Source organism: Penaeus vannamei, chromosome 4 (assembly GCF_042767895.1).
Source record: "Penaeus vannamei isolate JL-2024 chromosome 4, ASM4276789v1, whole genome shotgun sequence".
NCBI lineage: Eukaryota > Metazoa > Arthropoda > Malacostraca > Decapoda > Penaeidae > Penaeus > Penaeus vannamei.
The window spans coordinates 13,986,313-14,008,181 of NC_091552.1; the positions used below are offsets into that span (position 1 = coordinate 13,986,313).

General features: G+C 56.1%; 1 protein-coding gene across 16 annotated transcripts in view; it reads left to right on the forward strand.

Annotated features, from left to right (window-relative positions):
- LOC113821235 (uro-adherence factor A) overlaps nucleotides 1-21,869 on the forward strand; it is a 125,931-nt gene that overhangs the window by 25,387 nt on the left and 78,675 nt on the right. Inside the window, exon 1 of one of the 16 annotated variants that reach the window (XM_070120710.1) lies at nucleotides 14,360-14,493. The exons of the other annotated variants lie outside the window; for them this stretch is intronic. The gene's annotated coding sequence lies outside the window, so the exon portion shown is untranslated. Of the gene's footprint in view, nucleotides 1-14,359; nucleotides 14,494-21,869 lie in introns of those variants that run through there. 16 annotated transcript variants of the gene reach the window in all.

Genomic DNA, 21,869 nt, shown 5'->3' on the forward strand with positions numbered 1-21,869 from the left:
GCACTCAGCCTCCCCTCGCTGCTGACCTGTTTTTCCTCCCTGCCATGCTGAAGCCGCATCCCGCGCGGCCATGCTGCCGTGCTGCACGTGCGGCGTCCGCGGATGCGCTGCCCTTGCACGTAATTCAGAAGGGTCAGGGACGCGCAGGTCCTGCTGCGCGACTCAGGATGCTCGGCTCCGGCGGTCCTGCGGAACGCGCGGCGAACAGCCTCTCCGATAACGTTAATGTTATGTCATAAATTAAGGTTCTCTTCAGTGATGAATCTCGTTGAGACAGCGCCGCGCCGTGCATCCTGCCCTCTCCCTCTCCCTTCCTCTCTGCCTCTCTCCCTTCCCTTCTGCCTCTCTCCCTTCCCTTCTGTCTCCTTCCCTTCCCTTCTGCCTCTCTCCCTTCCCTTCTGCCTCTCTCCCTTCCCTTCTGCCTCTCTCCCTTCCCTTCTGCCTCCCTCCCTTCCTTATTGCCTCTCTCCCTTCCCTTCTGCCTCTCTCCCTTCCTTATTGCCTCTCTCCCTTCCCTTCTGCCTCTCTCCCTTCCCTTCTGCCTCTCTCCCTTCCCTTCTGCCTCTCTCCCTTCCCTTCTGCCTCTCTCCCTTCCCTTCTGCCTCTCTCCCTTCCCTTCTGCCTCTCTCCCTTCCCTTCTGCCTCTCTCCCTTCCCTTCTGCCTCTCTCCCTTCCCTTCTGCCTCTCTCCCTTCCCTTCTGCCTCTCTCCCTTCCCTTCTGCCTCTCTCCCTTCCCTTCTGCCTCTCTCCCTTCCCTTCTGCCTCTCTCCCTTCCCTTCTGCCTCTCTCCCTTCCCTTCTGCCTCTCTCCCTTCCCTTCTGCCTCTCTCCCTTCCCTTCTGCCTCTCTCCCTTCCCTTCTGCCTCTCTCCCTTCCCTTCTGCCTCTCTCCCTTCCCTTCTGCCTCTCTCCCTTCCCTTCTGCCTCTCTCCCTTCCCTTCTGCCTCTCTCCCTTCCCTTCTGCCTCTCTCCCTTCCCATCTGCCTCTCTCCCTTCCCTTCTGCCTCTCTCCCTTCCCTTCTGCCTCTCTCCCTTCCCTTCTGCCTCTCTCCCTTCCCTTCTGCCTCTCTCCCTTCCCTTCTGCCTCTCTCCCTTCCCTTCTGCCTCTCTCCCTTCCCTTCTGCCTCTCTCTCTTCCCTTCTGCCTCTCTCTCTTCCCTTCTGCCTCTCTCTCTTCCCTTCTGCCTCTCTCTCTTCCCTTCTGCCTCTCTTTCTTCCCTTCTGCCTCTCTCTCTTCCCTTCTGCCTCTCTCCCTTCCCTTCTGCCTCTCTCCCTTCCCTTCTGCCTCTCTCCCTTCCCTTCTGCCTCTCTCCCTTCCCTTCTGCCTCTCTCCCTTCCCTTCTGCCTCTCTCCCTTCCCTTCTGCCTCTCTCCCTTCCCTTCTGCCTCTCTCCCTTCCCTTCTGCCTCTCTCCCTTCCCTTCTGCCTCTCTCCCTTCCCTTCTGCCTCTCTCCCTTCCCTTCTGCCTCTCTCCCTTCCCTTCTGCCTCTCTCCCTTCCCTTCTGCCTCTCTCCCTTCCCTTCTGCCTCTCTCCCTTCCCTTCTGCCTCTCTCCCTTCCCTTCTGCCTCTCTCCCTTCCCTTCTGCCTCTCTCTCTTCCCTTCTGCCTCTCTCCCTTCCCTTCTGCCTCTCTCCCTTCCCTTCTGCCTCTCTCCCTTCCCTTCTGCCTCTCTCCCTTCCCTTCTGCCTCTCTCCCTTCCCTTCTGCCTCTCTCCCTTCCCTTCTGCCTCTCTCCCTTCCCATCTGCCTCTCTCCCTTCCCTTCTGCCTCTCTCCCTTCCCTTCTGCCTCTCTCTCTTCCCTTCTGCCTCTCTCTCTTCCCTTCTGCCTCTCTCTCTTCCCTTCTGCCTCTCTCTCTTCCCTTCTGCCTCTCTCCCTTCCCTTCTGCCTCTCTCCCTTCCCTTCTGCCTCTCTCCCTTCCCTTCTGCCTCTCTCCCTTCCCTTCTGCCTCTCTCCCTTCCCTTCTGCCTCTCTCCCTTCCCTTCTGCCTCTCTCCCTTCCTTTTTGCGATCTTCCTCTCCCTTCCTTTTTGCGATCTTCCTCTCCCTTCCTTTCTGCCCACTTCCTCTCACTTCCTGTCTGCCTACTTCCTCCCCCTTCCGTTCTGCCCTCTTCCTCTTTCCCTTCCTTTCTGCCTACTTCCTCTCACTTCCTGTCTGCCCACTTCCTCCCCCTTCCTTTCTGCCCTCTTCCTCTTTCCCTTCCTTTCTGCCTCTCCCTCTCTCCTTCATTTCTCTCTCTCTCTCTCTCTCTCTCTCTCTCTCTCTCTCTCTCTCTCTCTCTCTCTCTCTCTCGCTCTCTCTCTCTCTCTCCTCCCCCCCCCCTCTCTCTCTCCTCTCCCCACTCTCTCTCTCTCTCCCCCTTCTCTCTCTCTCTCCTCCCCCCTCTCTCTCTCTCTCCTCCCCCTCTCTCTCTCCTCCCCCCTCTCTCTCTCCCTCCTCCCCTCTCTCTCTCTCTCTCTCTCTTCCCCTTCTCTCTCCCTCCTCCCCCCTCTCTCTCTCCTCCCCCCTCTCTCTCTCCTCCCCCCCTCTCTCTCTTCTCCTCCCCCCATCTCTCTCTTCTCCCCCCCTGTCTCTCTCCTCCCCCCCTGTCTCTCTCCTCCCCCCCTGTCTCTCTCCTCCCCCCCTCTCTCTCTCCTCCCCCCCTCTCTCTCTCCTCTCCCCTCTCTCTCCTCCCCCCTCTCTCTCTCCTCCCCCCTCTCTCTCCTCTCCCCCCCTCTCTCTCCTCTCCCCCTCTCTCTCTCCTCTCCCCCTCTCTCTCTCCTCTCCCCCTCTCTCTCTCCTCTCCCCCTCTCTCTCTCCTCTCCCCTCTCTCTCTATCTATCTTTATGTATTTAACTGTATTTATCTCTATTTATATAAATATTTACGTGTGTGTGTTTATATGTGTGTGAGTCTATATGTGACTGTGTATGCGCACGCACACTCGCACACACGCACACGCACGATAGAGAAATTATTTGTTACCTGTTCTATTTGTAAAGGTAAAATTAAATTGACTCTTGTCATGTAGAAATGAAAAAGTGGCTTTTGTGTGCGTATTTAGGATTACATATCGTTTACCGACAACTTGTTTCTTTGCAAGTAAAACGGCAGTGTATGGTCCTCATTCATCCAATTTTTGGATGAATTTTATAGATGTGTATATATATATATATATATATATATATATATATATATATATATATATATATATATATATATATATATATTTATTTAACTGTCACATTTGTCTGCTGACAATAGTGCCGAGTTAGTAGAGGGCAAAGGAGCATTCCGCTGTGATGGACTTTCCGCTTTTATGACATCTTCGCAATTAGGAGGTACAGTTCTTTGTTTTTTCTAGCTTTCAAGAAAATCGAATCGTTAGTTACAGCTTTTGCGTTATGAAATCATCCATTTTTATTTTGTCGTAATATATAATATACGTTAATTAGAAGAAGGACCGTACCTCAGAGGGTAAGCTCTCAAAACAATCTTGATCGCTAAAGGTTGCATAAGCCTGCTCGATTTTTCCGGCACCTTCTCGCTCGACATTGAGGCCACATCACTCACATCGCAGATCATCACCCTGCTTTTAAGGGGACTGCGGACTCGCAGAAGTGAGGAGTTGATGTTAGGATTGTCCGCGCAAGGAACATCTGTGCTGCGTGCCTCCCCTTGCCTAAAGTAGAAAGGAGGCGTTTCGTGGAAGACCTGGTGTAGAGGAGAGGGCGCCCCGGTCCGCGCTTGGACGGAGTAGCGACCCTTATCAATAAACCAGATTTTACTGCTCTCCGGGCCCAGCGAGATTGGTCGGCGGTTGAAGTTTAAGAGCCGGAATGCTTGTTACATGTTTACAAGGTGGCTGATTTTAAATATACAGACGGTGACTATCGGCGGTAACGCGCGCGAGGCCCTGGAGCCAAAATTGTGTGTGGAGACAGCCACAAAGACACAAGCCATCGCCAGGAATCCAGGATCAGGTGCGAGACGGATGGTTTCTGTTAAGTACTTTGCTTCGCGCAGCTGCGTCTCGTCGGGGAATGGCGGCGGCGAGGGCTGCACGGCTTCGGCGGCGAATGCGAGATAATGGCGATAGCGGCGGGGAGGCTGAGCGCTCCGGGAATTCGGTCCCCGCCCTTCTCCACGCTTCCCCCTCTCCGCGTTTCCCCGAGGCCGGCTCTGCTGCACCTTCTGCCGCAGGATCTGTCGCAGCGCAGTTGGTGAGCGAGTCCTTATTGTCGCCGCGGCAGGGCCTGTTGAATAAAGGACAGTGCCATCTGAAGCAAGGCGCTCCTGAAGCGAAAGGGCAGCGTCGGGGCCGTGTGCTGCCACAGCGCACGGAAGCGGAGGTGCGGGAGGGCGTGAGAATGATTACAGACTGTCGTTCCAGTCGTTGGCATTCGTGTGCGCATTATGCTGCCCCGTGTGGGCGCCCCGTTTGTGCGTGGTGGGTGTGGCTACCTGGGAGGACGACAAAGGCAGCGGGCGCAGGCGGTGCGATGGTCTTTGTCGGGAAAATGCCGGTGCCGCGTGAGCCCGCTGCCATACGGGCTTATGGAAATGGTGACGACGACGAAGAAGCCTCCGTAAGGGCGAGTATTGCGTGGCGCGCGTGGTAATATCCCAGTTGGGTCTGCGGGGAGATAATTGGGACGCGGGCGCGGGGATATATCATTACTGGGCCGCGGTGCCGTCACCAGAGCGGGGCCTGCGTGTCGGCGGTCCAGGTCCTGCTCGTGGACCGAGTCCTGCTGCTCACTCCCTCACGTCCTGCTCCTGCTGCTGCTCACTGTTCGCCGGTTGGGCGGCCGCCCTGCTTGGCTCTTTCGCACCTACCTGCCTGCCCGCATGGCCGCCCCTTGCCTCGTCGTCTTCCTCACTTTCTATGACCTTTGACCTGCCCGCTCCTCCTCGCCACAAACACCCAGTCGGAAAACAGATGCAAGGAACACCGCTTGCATGTGCAAACGTGTGGGCATCTGCCGCCTGAGCACATGTGCGAGCAGGCCCTTATGGGTGCACAACACGTCGTTTCGCGCGCGGCTAATTACGGCGCCTGCGCATGCTCTGTATGGGCCACGGACGGACGGGCGTGACGCCGTCTCGGATCCGCTGTGGGTGCAATATAACATTTCTCGGCGATTTGAGGAATGGGGGACTGAGGCAGGGCAGAGAGCGCAGATCAGCGCCGAACGGAATTCCCTTCCTGGGCTCAGACCCTTTGCACGAGGTGAAACACACACGCACGCACACGCACATACACACGCACGCAGAAGCACGCACACACACGCACACGTACACAGTCCCCCGCCCGCACCTCGCTAACACTAACAGGATAAGCTCGGCCATGGTCGGTGATGCGCAGTTGCACAATCACGTAGCAGGCGAGCGCCGGGGCCGCCGCCGCCGCCGCCACGGTTGTTACGCCGGCGCGGGTACGGCTCAACCCGCATCTCCGGTTTCCAAGCGGAGGATTTCTGCTTCCGTCGGGCGAGGGATGGAGAGCGGGCACGGGAGGTCGGTGGAAAGCATGTGTGTGTGTGTGATTTATACATTTATGTATGTAGGTATGCGTGTGTGCGCGCGCGCGTGTGCAGGAGTGTGATGGTGGAAAGGGCGGGGGCTGTTCTCTCGCGAAGGAGTCGCGGTGAAGGTGTGCTGGTTGGTAGGGCTGCCTCCATCAGGCTCGGCGGGGGCCCCGGGCCGAGACCTTGGGGGAGAGAACAGCTGGGGCGGGGGGCGGGGGGGCCGCGGGGCCGGATCATAACCACGGTATCTTTCCGGTCCATCACGGACGCTGGTCTCCCGCAGGATTTCTGGTGACCTGCGCACTCCCTCCCTGGGCGCTGTGTGCTCGTCCTCGACGCCTTCGGCCGACTCACCCCTTGCTCCGACGGTCTCATCCAAGGGCCACTTGTGGGCGCGCACGCATTATTCCTTCGGCAGGAAGAGCGCCCACCCGGTGGCGAAGATGGCGGCGCGCGAGGCGGTGTGGGAGGGCGTCCGTGCGCTCCTTTGCATGCGTGTTCGCCTATTTTATGTGCGGCAGGAGTCGCGTCGCCGAGGATGGCTGTGGTAGCGCTCGCCCCTGATCTCTGCAGGAGCGCCTACCTTTGGGCGGCCGGACCACGCAGGAGGGTGACGGCTTGTCTCGACGCAGGAGGTGACATATTCCCTCGACCGCGTCTCCGGGGAAGGAAGGAGGAGGGCTCGCTTGGCGCACCCGCAGGGAGGGGGAGGGTGGGTCAGGGAGTGAAATGTTGGGCAGGGGAAGGAGGATGGGCGGGGGCAGGGGGCAGGGGCAAGATCAGGCTGGAGTTTCGTAATGCCAGGCATGTGTCGACCGCCACCCGTAGAGGTTCTGGCACAGGGTGACCACCAGGGCTCCACGCGGCTACTTTTCACCGGCGCCGCACATCCACTCGCCGTCGCCCCGTTCAGGCTGAACCCTCATTATCCCTCTTATCATGGTGCCATTACTACCATTCACCTGCTTTGGCCATTACTGCGTAGTAACGCCACAAATAAGGGACTGGCCGCTTTGTCATCTTTCACGTTTCGCCATTACACTACCTGTTGCAGGTGTTTTTTCGCCATCGCTTTCCCTGAAGTAACCATAATCACCTGTGCCTTCGCTTGGGCTCGCCTGGAATACGAGGGCATATAACGTCATCAGTTTTTAATGGCTTTTAGTATATTTTGTTCATTTCCCCATGGCCGTTGCCTCGGATTGTTCGCTTCGCCAGACTCGTTTTCGTAGGGAATATACTGAAAGTGTCCTGACAAAGGCGTGTCAGCGTCACTAGGGCCTGCGCCTAAGTCTTCGTGCCGTACTTCATTCTCCGCCGTCACGACGCTAGCGCTGCGTCTGAGCCTCGGCACCAGCGCCACCGCTCACTGGCACTCGGACAGCAGTGTTGCAGCACGGGCGTGTTGCGACGATAGCATCAGGATCGTGACGAGCATCCCGATGGCACGTCCTGGCACTTGCAGCGTTTCAACGCTCGCACCGCCGCGTTTCGCTTTGAGATTCGCGCGGCGTCTCGCAGAGCGAAACGACGTCGGCGCTGGCCCTGGGCCGTACCGTCACGGCGACGCAGGCTCCAGCGGTGTCATGACGCCATGACAGCGGCGTGGAGACGTCAGCGCCATGACGACGCTCGCCAACACGGCCGCCGAGGCATGCCGGGCCAGCGGCTCCATAAATAACCGGCGACAGATTTCCAAGGTCTCCGCCTCCCGCTCTCATCGCGCTGTCGCCGTGGGTGTGCGGGCGTGGGCGGCCTGTTAACAGGACCTGTGAGCTTCTATTTGCATGTTCGTGCGAGTCTTCGTAGAGGCGCCCCCGGGCTAGAGCTGCCGAAGGTGTTCAACCAGCAATCAGAAGCAATGAGGGCGGCGGCGGCGGCGGCGTAGTTAGTGAGCGGGCGAGGGCGGGCGAGGGCGGCAGGGCGGCAGCGAGGCCAGCCCACACCGGCCCCGTCCGGCTGTCGTATATATCTTGCCAGTCTCTCCCTCCGCCGCCGGTGCAGGTTTTTTACTCGTAGCGGCTCTCACGCCCCTCCCGCGTCATGTGGCCTGGGATCATGTTTACACCAAACCTGTCCCTGCGACCGCCCCCACCCAGCGACCACCCCGACCTTCCGGCCACATCTGCCGCTTCTCACCCTCACCCTCTCGCCCCTCGCCCCTCGCCCCTTCCCCCATCCGGTGCGGCCATTCCTCGGGCCGACCGCGCTCCTCGCCGCCCCCATGACGGCGCCTTCCCTCCATCCCGCGCGTCCGCCTCTTGTGTCCTCTTCGAAGTCGCCTCACGCGCGTGCAAACGCACCTGCGTCTCCCACGTCCACGTCCTCCGCCGCCTCCTTCACTTTCCCTCCGTCCGCTCGCCGTCTCCCTCCTCCCTCCCTCCCTCCCTCTCTCCCTCCGGTCCGGTCGGGATGCTTCGTGGCGAGGGAGTCGGCCGGAGCGGAGTACAAGTGCGACAAGAAACTGAGTGAGGTCGGGTAGGTGGTCGGCCGGTCGGTCGGTCGGTCTATCGGTTGGTCGGTATGCTGGTCGGGCGTGCGTTGGTCGGGAAGGCAAGTTAGGGAGCGGGCGGGCGGGCGGACGGGCGGGAGACTGGTCGGGTAGTGTAGCGTCTGGCGAGTGTTTGAAGAGGCCGCCGCGGGAGGGAGGGAGGGTCACGCACAAGAAGGCTGTAATCCGTTTATTCGGCCAGGAGATGCCCGAGCGTGTTTTGCCGCGGCGGAGGCGGAGGCGGAGGCGAGGGGGGGGGGGCTGTGTGCACTGGGTGAGTGTGCGTGATTGTGTGTGGGAGTTGCGTTGGAGAGAGAGTGATGCCAGGGCAGCAGGGTGAGGGTGGTGACGAGCGGTGCACGTGTACCGGCGGCGGCGGCGGCGGCGCGGTGGCGGGCGGGCATAGCGGCGGTCACCAGCGAGTGATCCCAGACCCCCCATTCCCCTCTCTCCCCCCACGTCCTGGTCACTGCCTCACCGCACGACGGACCTGCTCCTCCCGCTCGTCACTGTTACAGGCTATGGGAAGCTTCGAAACACACGTCTTTTTTAACACTTTTAAGTTACATGAAACCTGAAATTCCACTTGGATTGACCGCCCTACGCCGTACATATTACTTAAATGAGTCGAAAGCAATGGATTCCGCCGACACATGAACACGTATTAGGAGGCGTTCGGATGCGAGGTGCCAAGGGGGGGGGGTGTACAAGGGCGGAAGAGGGCGGCTGTAAGGAGGTAGCCACTACAGCCACTTAGAACCATGAAGCAAATGACGTGGGCCTGTTTGTAGTTTATGTATACGGCCATGTATGTATGCATAGCAGTAATTGGGGTCGTGCGAGCCGTCCGCGCTCTGCTACACCGCCCATGGCCGTGTTGTGTGAATATTTGACACCGAGCCACCGACCGACACCGACCGCTTTTCCCAGCGCCGCCGCGTCGCTGGGCCGCTCACGTCGCCTCCATCTGCTTTGTTGCTTCCGTCCTCGTACCCAGCTCTCGCCCGGCCTCGGCCGGCCTCGCCCCGCCCTCGCCTGACCCTCCTACCGGCCCCCCGACATCCCTGCCCGCCGACCGACCGACCGTCCGTCACCACGACCCTTAGCCCGACCGTTACGACCTCCCGGCGACCGTCACCCAACCCTCGTTTTAGTCCTCGCCCTCGCTCTCACCCTCGCCCTTAGCTCCTCTCTCACCCTAACCCCCCCCCCCCTCTCTCTCTCTCTCTCTCTCTCTCTCTCTCTCTCTCTCTCTCTCTCTCTCTCTCTCTCTCTCTCTCTCTCTCTCTCTCTCTCTCTCGTCCTCATATTTAGCTTTGCCTTCGGTCTCACCCTCCCCCTCGCCCTCAGCCTTAGCCTTGCCCTCCCCCTCGCCCTCACCCGATTTTTAAATACGAAATGACCAGTAGAACAAGAGGAACACAACAGAGTCTATATTGCTTCGTGTTGTAACAACCTAATCTGCTTATAGAACTAAACCGATCAAGTACTTACCTACAATCAAGTGCTCGTTAATAATTCCGCCAGGTGAACACTCCCTCAGTGATCGTGTACACGGTGCATGTATACGAGATTCATGCCATGCGGGTCATGTATGCGACGCGAACATTAGCGCCGCTTGTTCCGCGTCGCTTCCTTCCGCCGAGGCGTGATGCGAGGAGGGCGGGCGCCGTGTGGGCGCTCACGATGACTTCGAGGACTGGGAGGGTGTTGAGTTCGTTGAATTAAATGATATGATAGGGATATTTTTAGGTGTCTATCATGGGTGATATATGGGATGTATTGCTGGAAACCGAGTGTTGTCTACATGTTGACCCTGACGCCATATACCCTGATGTTCGAACGTTGCATTTGACTCAGACTAGCTGCGTTACAAGTAATATTTCTTCAGAAACTGAACGAGTTGGTTAATCATGGTTTCTGCCGAGACGTTTTTGTTCATCCTGTTCGCGTCTGAAGTGTTCCCTTAATTACAAAACTTAATCCGGTCTTGTGCGCCAGACACGTGATAGTACCTGAAAGGCCTGTGAGGGTGTCATTAATAAGTGCATTTTGCTGTGTGAGTACTTAGTAATCCAGGCATGATAGGAGCTGGCTCTGGCACTTGCGAAAGGCGGGCAAAGTGGGTGGCAGGGGGGCAGCGGGAAGGTAAGATGGCCCGCGGCTGGCCATTATTTACAGAACAATTCTCCGGCGGCGTAAACAACCGGGTCCGCGGGCCACATGGACGCGCCATGAGCAGAACACGCCCTCGCGCCCACACAGGCACGGATGAGACAACCAGGACCCGGATGCAGCGGTTCGCATGCTTTGTGCGAGCCATGTGTCGAGGGTTGTTGCTGCCGCGGCCCAAGAACGCAGCTCTGTCAGGAAGGAGGGGAAGGCGCTCGCCTGCGCCGCCTGCGTCGTCTTGCTCAGCCATTTCCGGCCCTGGACGTCGAAGGTGAGGGTGAGGCCGCTGGAAACCCGCCTCTTTGGGCACCAAATCGCGTGTAATCTTCATGAAACAAGCGACGGCGTAAATAATGAAGAGTCGCCGTAGTATCTGCGAGCGGCGGCGTCCATGCAGTATACATTACCGCCCGCATACTACTGTCGCCCGTGTCAGGGCTGCAAAACATCGTGCCGCTCTCTGCCTTTCATCAATTTTGTGAACGAGTATAAATAATTTGCCGCCAATTCAACACTGCTTGTTTTATTTTATTAAAGTCAGTAAATCTTACATGTGGTTTTGTTTGAGCCTCGTGGAATTCAGCCTCGGTGAATGAGGATGAGCGGCCATGAGATGAGGAAGAGCACGAAAGAAAATCTAAGGAACATTTCGCGCGCTGGCATTTTTAGCTTGTCAAATATTAAGTGTTTTGTCACACGCCGTAGCACATTGTACATGCCAGGCACTGGTCAGCGCCGGCCGGAAAGCGGTCTGGCTTCAAGGCGCAGTGCTTTCATTTGGCGCAGCGCGAGCAGATGGATCCCCCGCCCTTCGGTAACGATCAGGTGGTCGCTGTTCCCTCCCAGGTGGTTCACCCAGGCACTACGCTCCACCCTCGGTGTGGCAGCCTGGCGGTGCGTGTTCCCCGAAGGCGCGGCCGTCCGCTTCCCCTTGTTGGAAGGCAGAGTACCTGCGTGCTCCCCTCGGCGGCGGTGGCGGAGCGGCACGGCTGCCTCTTTGTTGGAGCACGTAAGCCTTGCGCCTTTGTCACACCGCTCGCCTCTTTCTTTTGCTTTTCGGTCGCCCTCGATCGCTCTAGATCGTTCGCCGAATACCTCCGTAGAAAAGCCAGCCGCCAGTCGCAGACGGCGCACTGCGACTAGAATGAAGGCGCTGCCAAATTACCTCGCGTCCTCCCGACCCGCGGTGCCTCCGACGGCCTCATTAGTGCTCGGCCGTAAGCCCCGCCGCGTCTTCCCCTGATGCGAGGCCCCTGGCGATACCGCCGCTCTGCCCTCGCCCAGAATGGCCCTTACCGCCCGCGCCCAACTTCCTTACCGACCGCAGGGATGTTGCCAGCTGGAGTGCCTTGCTTTTTTCCCCTCCCTGCCTGTGAGCGCCGCTCGCCGCGCCGGGAGAGTCGTCGCTACAACGTAACTGTCCTCGTCAGGTTTTTATTGCTGCCAGAATCCACCTTGTTTTTTGCCGGTGGCCTCGCTGAACTTTTTAACCGAATTGCCTTTTTTCCGTTTTATTTACGCGAAGGCGCCCATTACGAGAACGGAAGGAGCGTCGCACATTTGAAATCTCTCGGATGCAAGGAGACGAATGCCCTAAATGAAAGTGTTTGATAATTGTCGGTGTATGTGAGAGCGTGGAGGTGCAGGAGGCGGCAGGTGGTGATGGCGGTGGGGAGGGGCAGGGGAAGGGAGGGGCCGGGGAGGGGAGGGTAGTTGCGAGGGTCTCCGCGGCCCCGCGAGCCGAGCGAGGCTAGGAGGGACAGGCAGGAGGGGTCGTGTGAATGGCTAGTTGTCGCAGCAGGGAGACCTCGTCACGGCTTTGGGGGAACCTAAACCACCTGATAGCCACGTCCTAGGGGAGAGCAGAACCTGGCGGACCTGCTGATCGAGGCTCGGCCGAGAGCACTGCTGCACACGCACTAATACACATGTTTACGTACACGCGAACACATTCACCCACACGCGTTCACGCAGATTCACGTACGGGATTCCACATTCACTTATGTACAGTCACACACATTCACGTATACAATACGCACACACGTATATATTCACGTACACACGAATACACCTTCACGCGCTTACACAGTCACGCACGCGCTTACACAGTCACGCACACGCTTACACAGTCACGCACACACATTCACGCACGTGCTTGCACATTCGATCACACGCTTGCACGTTCAAGCATACGCTCACGCACAGGCGTACACGCTTACACTTTCACGCACATGCGTACACATTCACGCACATGCGTACATACTCACGCACACGCGTACACATTCACGCACGGGCGTACACATTCACCCACGGGCGTACACATTCACCCACGCACACATTCACGCACACAATTACATATTCACGCACACGCTGACATATTCACGCACGAGCCTGCACATTCACCGACATACGATCACGCACCCTGATTCACTTGCCGGCAAGCACTTTCACTCATAGGCGCAAGCACACGCACACAAAGGCATGTTCACGCACAAGCATAATACGATCACGAATATGTGTACACATTCATGAACGCACGCATCCACGCATGTAAATGGGGACACACATTTGAACCTATTACCGTGTGCGAAAAACATTCGCACGAACACGTGTACACTCATTCTCTCTCTCTCTCTCTCTCTCTCTCTCTCTCTCTCTCTCTCTCTCTCTCTCTCTCTCTCTCTCTCTCTCTCTCTCTCCTGTCTCCTTGTCTGTCTTCCTCCAACTCTCCCTCCCTCCCTGTCTTCCTCCAACTCTCCCTCTCCCTCCCTCCCTGTCTTCCTCCAACTCTCCCTCTCCCTCCCTCCCTGTCTTCCTCCAACTCTCCCTCTCCCTCCCTCCCTTATCTCTCTCTCCTACTCTCTCTTCATTCTCTCCATCCCTCTTTTTTTCTTTCTCTCCCATCCTCTCCTCCTTGCATTCGCTCTCCCTCACCCTCACCCTCACCTTGTCGTGCACGTATAATATATTCTCACGCACACGCGTACATATTCTGTCTTCCTCTCTGTCTCTGTCTCTCCCTTCCCCTCCCTTTCCCTCTCACTCACGTCCTCTTTCATCCTCCTTCACTCCATTCTTCCTTCACCCTCCCTTTTAACGCCCCTCTCCCCTTCCCCGTCCTTCTTCCACTCTCACTTTCACTATACTCTTTCTCACTCTCACCCTCACTTTTGTTCTGTCTCACATTATTATTATTATTTTCTCTCTCTCTCTCTCTCTCTCTCTCTCTCTCCCTCCCTCCCTATCATTCGCTCACAATCTCTCACCCACTCATTCCTCCTCCCTCCTCCCTCCGTTTGCCCGCCTGTCCTTGCGAGCCGAAGACGCCGCCGCTGTTCCGATCCGCCTAAGCTGTCCCGGGGATAGGGCGAGAGCGAAGAATGAGGAAGAATGTATGAGAGCGCACATGTTTTCGCGCTGTCCGTGGCGAAGTCCGTGTTGTTGTTGAACGTGGTCCGGTCATTTATTGTTTGTTTGTTTTTGTTTCTCTGTTTTTGTTCGTCTCTTTGTTGGGAAGACTTTATGGTTCGGGTAAATAGGTGTCGACTCGCGTGGCGTCATTAGAGGGGTCGACACTGCCGATAAAATATCAGTAACCTGGGCCCGAAGTCCTTGAAAGTCGATTAGTGGAACTGCGGTATTATGTCGCAACGGTCGGCGAGGCTGGGCGTGAGGGTCTGGCGCGAGGGTGGGTCTTCCATCGGTTAGTGGCGGCGGTCGGGTCGGGCAGTGTCTTCCAGCTGATGGGTAGTGTCCCCACCACCACGCTCGCACCCGCGCGCGTCTCTGCTGCCCTACGCGACCCTACCACACACCGCTTCGGGAACTTTGCCAGGCCGGGGGACTTGTGATAACGCACAGTGACGGAGTGTTTTGTGCAGTGAACTTGACTTTCCAGTAAGAAAGTGAGGTCAGTGCAAGTGTTGGCATTATCATCTCCATCGGTATCTTGACCAGAATGCTTTCATTCACTCTAGCTCTCGTGGCCTTGCACGGACGGTGTAAACACTGACGCAACGCCGCTGTTATTCGGCTCGGGGCTACACGTAAACTAGCTCTGGCGGATCGAGTGTTGGTGTTCGGAACTAGTGTTCGTTTTCTGGTGTTCAGCAGCTCGACCATAGAATATTCGTTGAAGTGTTCTTGATATAGTCGCCTCCGCTTCGTCCATGTGAAACTCACCCGATCGCCGGCGATACTGATACTGTGGCTGCTCGAAACCTCAACTCCTCCGGACGCGGCGGTCGTCCTGGTCGTTCTCTCCCTCGCCGGATCCGTCGCAACGACCACCGGGGAGCTCCTCGACCATTCGAAGTACCTGCAGGTGAATATGTTCTTGTGCTGTTGTTTGTGTTGCTCGAGTTCGAGTGAGAGGCGAGTGCGGCGCAAAATGAGAGGACACGAGATCGTGCGAAACGTATTGGAACACCGTCGGCTCAGCCGTGAGAGTAATGACTGAACGCCCCTGGTGATCGCGAGTTACGATTGCTGTTCATTAAGACGAATCAGTCGTGGTTTAAGCTTTGTGTTCAACCGGTTCTGGGCGATGGGATTCCTTCCATGGCAGAGGTACTCATGACCAAGTGAGGGTCAGAGGATCATCTTCCTCACGCGGGAGTGTGTTCCGGAGGCATCTCCCGAGCACCGTTACGTCTGCTCCCTCGCGCCCGGCCTGAGCGCGAGGGCAGGCGCCCGTCACTCCCTCACCACTGCGAAGGAACTCCAGGTTCGGATCGTCATAGTGACTGTACGTTGCTAGCTGCAGGTGTCGCCCAAAAAGCCCGGCGTCCAAGGCTGTGCGGCGAATTTGGTGCCCGAACGACATGCCGGGGCACGTGCGGGCGGCCATTCCCTCCGAGCAGCCCCCGACGCCCCCGCTCGCTGACGCTCCAACCTACTCGAGAGTTTTCTGAAGGTCATATTCACGCAGTGGCCAGGAATGTTCAGCTTACGGATGCCGCGGGTACGAGTCCGCTTTGGAATTAATGAAGTGCTGAGGCGCCCGGGGACCTCGTCGTCATTATCGGGCGGCGCTGGGGTGCTGGCCGGGCCTTATTGTCGCACCTGAGACTGGCCAGCTGACCCTATGTAAATATAGATTTTGGGGTTATCTGCGCTCGAGCCCTAGACCTTCCCTGGTGTTCCCGGGCGAAGCGTGTTTTCCAAGAGCGCTTTGATGCCAGGGCGAAAAGGGCAGAGTGTGTGTTGCCGTTAGCCTCTCCGTGTTACAAGGAGTCTGAGATTGCACAGGTGTAAAATCTTAACATAAATTCTTTAACAAGGTATACACGAGCGACTAAAAGGCAATACTATAAGTTTTTTGGGTGAATTCTTCAAACGTTGTTGTTTATTACCAACAGTTTGTAATCATAACGAGGATGGTCAGAAGTCGATTTCTCAGATCATGCATTTAGTTTAAGCCTCAGATGATGCGACTGAAGCGAGGGAGAAGGCTGCTCTGGCATTTCTTTCTCGCGAAATGAATTAAAAAGGAAAGGAAACTGAAGCGGAACCTTCGCTGCCGATAGACCTCCGCGATCGCATTGCATCGGTTCCTGCGGCGCCAAGGCTCGCTCGAAGGCTGCGCCGGCTTTCCCACAGACTCTTGTCGGCCGTGCGTTTGCGTGCGGCCGGCGAGGCTCTGCTGCTGCGAACGGGAACCGATCCCCTAAGTGTGCGTGCGGGCGAGCGCGCGCGTGTGGGTGTTGGCCTAGTTGGACAGTGACGTTGTTTACGGCGAGGGGCTGGTGTCCGGGGCGGCCATATCCCCTGGGGCTTTCTGTCGCCCGCTCGTCCTTCTTCCCCCTCTCTCGCTGCTCCCCCCTGCCCTCGTCCCCCGCCCTCCCCCCCGCCGCGCTGCCGTCTTGCCGTCCGCCTTCCCTCCTCTCCTCCTCTCCTCTCTTCCTCGTTCCTCTGCCCTTCTCCCCTCGCCTCTCCCGCCTGGTTCCTCGTTTGCTTCCTTTTATTTTTGCTGCTTAAGTCTGTCGGCGGCTCGTCCCCCTCGCCGTCGCTGCTGCCCTTCTCTCCCGCCTCATTCCGCGTCGCATCAGTTCTCTCCGCTTTCCCTTTTTTTTCCCCTTCCCTCGCATTTCCCTCGCTGATCGTCACTTTCATTGGATTTCCATTTTTTCACATTCCTTCCCTATTCCTCTCGCCCCCATCAGATTTTCATCGCTCCTCCACAGCGCTCTCCTTTCGCCCTCCGCGCCACTCTCCCTCTCCTTCCCATGCCGCCGTTCCCTGCTCTCTCATTTTCTCTTTCCCTTCCATCCCACGCTTCTCACAGTCCTCATCTCCCCCATTTTCCTCGTCATTCCTTCCCTTTTCCTCTTCCTTTCACTCCAAACTCGATCTCTCTTTTCCTTTCTCATTCCCCTTCTTCCTCTTTCATTCACTTCTCGTCTTCACATTTTCTCTTTCTCTCTTCCTTTCTGTTTTAATTTTTTTCCTCGCCTTCAAATTTTCCTGTTCCTTCCTTTCCTTCTGTCTCCTTGCTTTCTCGTATTTACCTTTTGCTTATTTGTTAACCTCTCTCCCTCGTTTTCCTTTTCCACTTCCCTCTCTCCCCATGCAATCTCCTCTTTCATATTCATCTTCCCCATCTCTCACTCACTCGCTCTCTCATTCACTCTCACTCACTCGCTCTCTCATTCACTCTCACTCATTCGCTCTCTCATTCACTCTCACTCATTCGCTCTCTCATTCACTCTCACTCATTCGCTCTCTCATTCACTCTCACTCACTCGCTCTCTCATTCACTCTCACTCACTCGCTCTCTCATTCACTCTCACTCACTCGCTCTCTCATTCACTCTCACTCACTCGCTCTCTCATTCACTCTCACTCACTCGCTCTCTCATTCACTCTCACTCACTCGCTCTCTCATTCACTCTCACTCACTCACTCTCTCATTCACTCTCACTCACTCGCTCTCTCATTCACTCACGCACTCGCTCTCTCATTCACTCTCACTCACTCGCTCTCTCATTCACTCTCACTCACTCGCTCTCTCATTCACTCTCACGCACTCGCTCTCTCATTCACTCACGCACTCGCTCTCTCATTCACTCTCCCGCACTCGCTCTCTCATTCACTCACTCACGCGCTCTCTCATTCACTCTCATTCACTCGTTTTCTCATTTACTCTCACTCGCTGACTCATTCACATGCTCTCTCATTCACACTCACTCACTCCCTCTCTCATTCACTCTTACTCGCTGTCTCATTCGCTCTCACTCACTCGCTGTCTCATTCACTCTCACTCACTCGCTGTCTCATTCACTCACTCGCTCTCTCATTCACTCTCACTCATCTGCTGTCTCATTCACTCTCACTCATTCACTCACTCACGCGCTCTCTCATTCACTCTCACGCACTCGCTCTCTCATTCACTCTCACGCACTCGCTCTCTCATTCACTCTCACGCACTCGCTCTCTCATTCACTCTCACTCATCTGCTGTCTCATTCACTCTCACTCATTCACTCTCTCATTCACTCACTCACGCGCTCTCTCATTCACTCTCACGCACTCGCTCTCTCATTCACTCTCACGCACTCGCTCTCTCATTCACTCTCACGCACTCGCTCTCTCATTCACTCTCACGCACTCGCTCTCTCATTCACTCTCACGCACTCGCTCTCTCATTCACTCTCACTCATCTGCTGTCTCATTCACTCTCACTCATTCACTCTCTCATTCACTCACTCACGCGCTCTCTCATTCACTCTCACGCACTCGCTCTCTCATTCACTCTCACGCACTCGCTCTCTCATTCACTCTCACGCACTCGCTCTCTCATTCACTCTCACTCATCTGCTGTCTCATTCACTCTCACTCATTCACTCTCACTCATTCACTCTCTCATTCACTCACTCACGCGCTCTCTCATTCACTCTCACGCACTCGCTCTCTCATTCACTCTCACGCACTCGCTCTCTCATTCACTCTCACGCACTCGCTCTCTCATTCACTCTCACGCACTCGCTCTTTCATTCAGTCTTACTCACGCGCTTTCTCATTCAGTCTCACTCACTCGCTCTCTCAGTCTCACTCACTCGCTCTCTCATTCACTCTCACTCACTCGCTCTCTCATTCAGTCTCACTCACTCGCTCTCTTATTCTCTCTCACTCTCTCACACACACACACACTCACTCTCTCTCTCTCTCTCTCTCTCTCTCTCTCTCTCTCTCTCTCTCTCTCTCTCTCTCTCCCCGTCCGTCTCTCCCCCACTCCCTTTCACTTTCTTCCCTCTCCCTTTCCCTTCTCCCTCTTCCATTTACCCTCTTCTTCCCCCTCTCCCTCCTTCCATTAACGTTCTCGATCACGCTGCGTAGTCTTCCTCCCGACTCCGCCTCACCAGCTGATCAGGCGAGGTCGGAAGGCATTCCCCGAGGCGTCCGTTTACGTGTTGTGGAGGGAGGTGAATCTGCGTGTTTGATTTATTAGTGAACTCCGTTATTACCGGCGGGAGAGACGTGTAAATAGTTGTAGACGGTTGTAAAATAAGTATAGTGCTGGGATTTCTCTGGAGGTCGTTCGCAAAGTATTGGGGCGTGCGCGGTGTTTATTTATTTATTCATTTGTTGATTTTTATTCGAGCTTTTCAGTCCATGTTGGCAGTTGAGAGTAACTGATGATTTTATTTAGGATGGAAGGTGAAGGGTCGATTTTTTTTATATGGTCCTGATTTTCTCTTTGCCAGTGTTGTAAATTATTGTAATGTCTGTATTATTGATAGTTTAATGCTTGTTTTAACACCATTTTCTTCTCTTGTTTCAGGTAAGTTGTTAGCTCATGTCCACGACTACGCGAGGGTGGCCGTAAGTAGCTTACTGTTATCTTCAACTTATTTTGAAATGGGAAACGGAGGCTTAGTCGTTAGGCAGAATAAATTCCTCTTCCTCTCCCTTCTTCCCTCTATCCCCCCCTCTCCCCTTTCCTGCTCCTTCCGGCCTCCCTCCCCTCCTCTCCCCCCCCCCCTCCCTCCCCGAAGTTCTCGAAAATGACGTCATCATCGTCTCACTGACGCTTCGTTTTCTATGACTAAGGCGCGATTTGCATATGCCAAATCAAGCCAAAATCAAAAGCACGACCGCACGCCAGGAAACGTCGACAGGCAGCTTGAAACTCTGAGGGGGAAAAAAGTAGATTTAGAAAAAAAATCAGATAAAACTCTAAGGAAAAAATGAGTTTACCCTCCCCCTTCCCCCTCCTTTCTCCCCTCCCTCCCCTCACCTCCATCCCTCCACCCCGTTCCGTTATATCACGAGTCTTTTATGGAATTACCGTGTCTACATTCCCTTAGTAAGGTAGTCTAGGGTGAGAGTGTGAGGATATGAGGATGAGGAAGGATGAGGATCGTGATGATGCATATTGAGGCGACATGAGGGTATGAGGATGCCGAGGAATGATGATGCATGTTTTGACGGTATGAGGATTTGAGGATGAGGATGAAGGGAGATCATGAGGATGCATATTGAGGCGGTATGAGGGAATGAGGAGAAGTGAGTCTCATAAGGATGCAACGCCACGGCGAAAAAATGAGGGAAACCAAAGCGTGAGTGCGAGCGAGCGAGAGTGCGAGGGTGCGTTGCGTGCGGAGGGAATAAAGGGATAAAGAGTGCGCGAGGAGAGGATGCACTTCTTGTGAGGCAGCGTGCACTGCCGTTAGCTTGGGAGTCTAAGAGCAAGGGAGTGGGAGTGGGAGTGAGGGGGATTGAAGGTGGGGAGGGGGGGGTAGACTGTGTGATCAAGGGTTTGGAAGAACTCGAGGGCGCCTCCTCCTCCTCTCTCTCTCTATCCTTGCTTATCCTCGCATTTTTATCTTCGTCTTCCCCGTCCCGCTATTTCCCTGCCTCGACTCCGCCGTCTCCCCTTCGGCGCTTTCTGCAGCTCGCGTTTTTCCTCTCTTTCTCCTCCTCTCTCGCCTCTTGGAGCGGCTCGTTCCCGCGGCCGCCCATCGCGCTGCTCGATTTATTGGTTGCGCTGCGCCCACGCCGCCCATTAGCTCCGCGCTCTTCTCATCTCGTTCCTCGGGCGGCGTCGCGGCCCCCTCCGCCTCCTGCAGCGCTGCTCTCTGCGTGCTGTCTCCAGGCTTCCGGACGCGGCCTGGAATGGGCTGCGGAGGGCCGCGGGCGGGAGGCGGCGCTGCCGAAGCTCAGACGCCAAGGCTACAGTGGGGCGAAGAAAAAGCAGGAGCGGAGAGCAGCAGCAGAGGACACAAGTTTATCTGAGAGCGGTATCTGGCCTGCAGTGGCGCTGTTATGCGATACCCAGTGTATTAGTTGGCAGGCGAGGGGCCGAGGAGCCGCGCTCAGGATTGTTCCCCTGGAGCACAACAGAGGGGAGGAAGGCAGGTAATTGAGGCAGGGGCGGTGGGCGGAGGGGGGAAGGAGTCATCAGGGGCGCTGCTCCACACTTTCTCGTTACAGTATTGGATCTCACGAGGGTCGGCGCACTCCCGCCGCCCACACCGCGGCCGCCCCTGCCTTGGCGCACTCCATAGTCTTATCTTTATTAACAAAGTTGGGCCTCGGAGAGCCGGTCAGTAATACGCAGAGCGGGGCAGCGTCCAGCGTCATTATTTAGGCGGCGTGTACTATTTGCGAGCGAGGGCGAGGCGAGGCGAGGGGTGTGGGGCGGGCACTGCGCTCCCCTTCGCTTGGTACATAGCAGGTGACAATCGCCCCTCGCCGGCCCCTTCCTCGCAACCCTCGCCTGGAAACTCTGCACCAGTGACGCGTTCCCCTCACCCGGCCAGGCTTCCGACTTCCTAACATTTGCCCCTCTCCTCTGTCCCTGGAAACTCGGCATGGATCTGAGCGATCCCCTCTCCCCTCTGGCACTCTTCCCTCGTCCTCAAAGTCCACCCAGGAATTTCCCCTCTTGTCCAGACTCCAGTGCATTTCTGCCGCACCCACAAGTTTTACCCCTGTTTTTTATATTCCTACTTTTGGCCGGGGATGGAAATCACCTTTACCAATCGAGCAATTAAAAGTTTATCCCAATGAATCCACGTCGTCCGTCCAACTCCGCACGAACAAAATGAGTTAAATCGTGTTTTGGATCACATCCCTCCAACGGCGTCGTTATTCTAGGTCACCACGACACCTCTGCGTCACCACAACTCATTCCGTCTCCTTCACATACCGTGTTATGGCGGCGCTTCGTACCTTCAGGCGCTGCTGTAGTTTTTCCTCCTTTCTCCCCCCCCCCTTTTTTTCCTTCTCCTTTTTCCCCTTTTTTTCTTTTCTTTGAAGATCCGCGCTACCAAACTTCTCTTTCCATCTCGTGCAACCGATTCTTCCTGGTCGAGCGTGACGTCGGCTCCTCTTGTAGACCCCGTGCATCCAGCGCTTCCTGTAGACCCCGTGCATGGAGACTCCCTTTGTTCTGATTGGAGAGCCGAGGCATTTTCTTGCCGGAGACTCGGCGCTGCGTGTGCTCGGACAGCATGCCACCTTTTACGGATTGGCGTCTTGTTTATTTGGTTGGGCCGCGATATGCATTAATTTGTGATGTGCATCCATGTTTATGCTGCGAGTACAGGTGCGGTCATCTCTTTCACCCTATCATTGCTCCCTCTGTGTCTACCCTCGCTGCATCGCTCCCTCCCATGTCTTGCGTCAGTGCGTCCTCGTTTCCCATGTGTCAGTGCGTCTATCGCTTTCCCTGTTGCCCTGCACATCCTTCTTGTGCC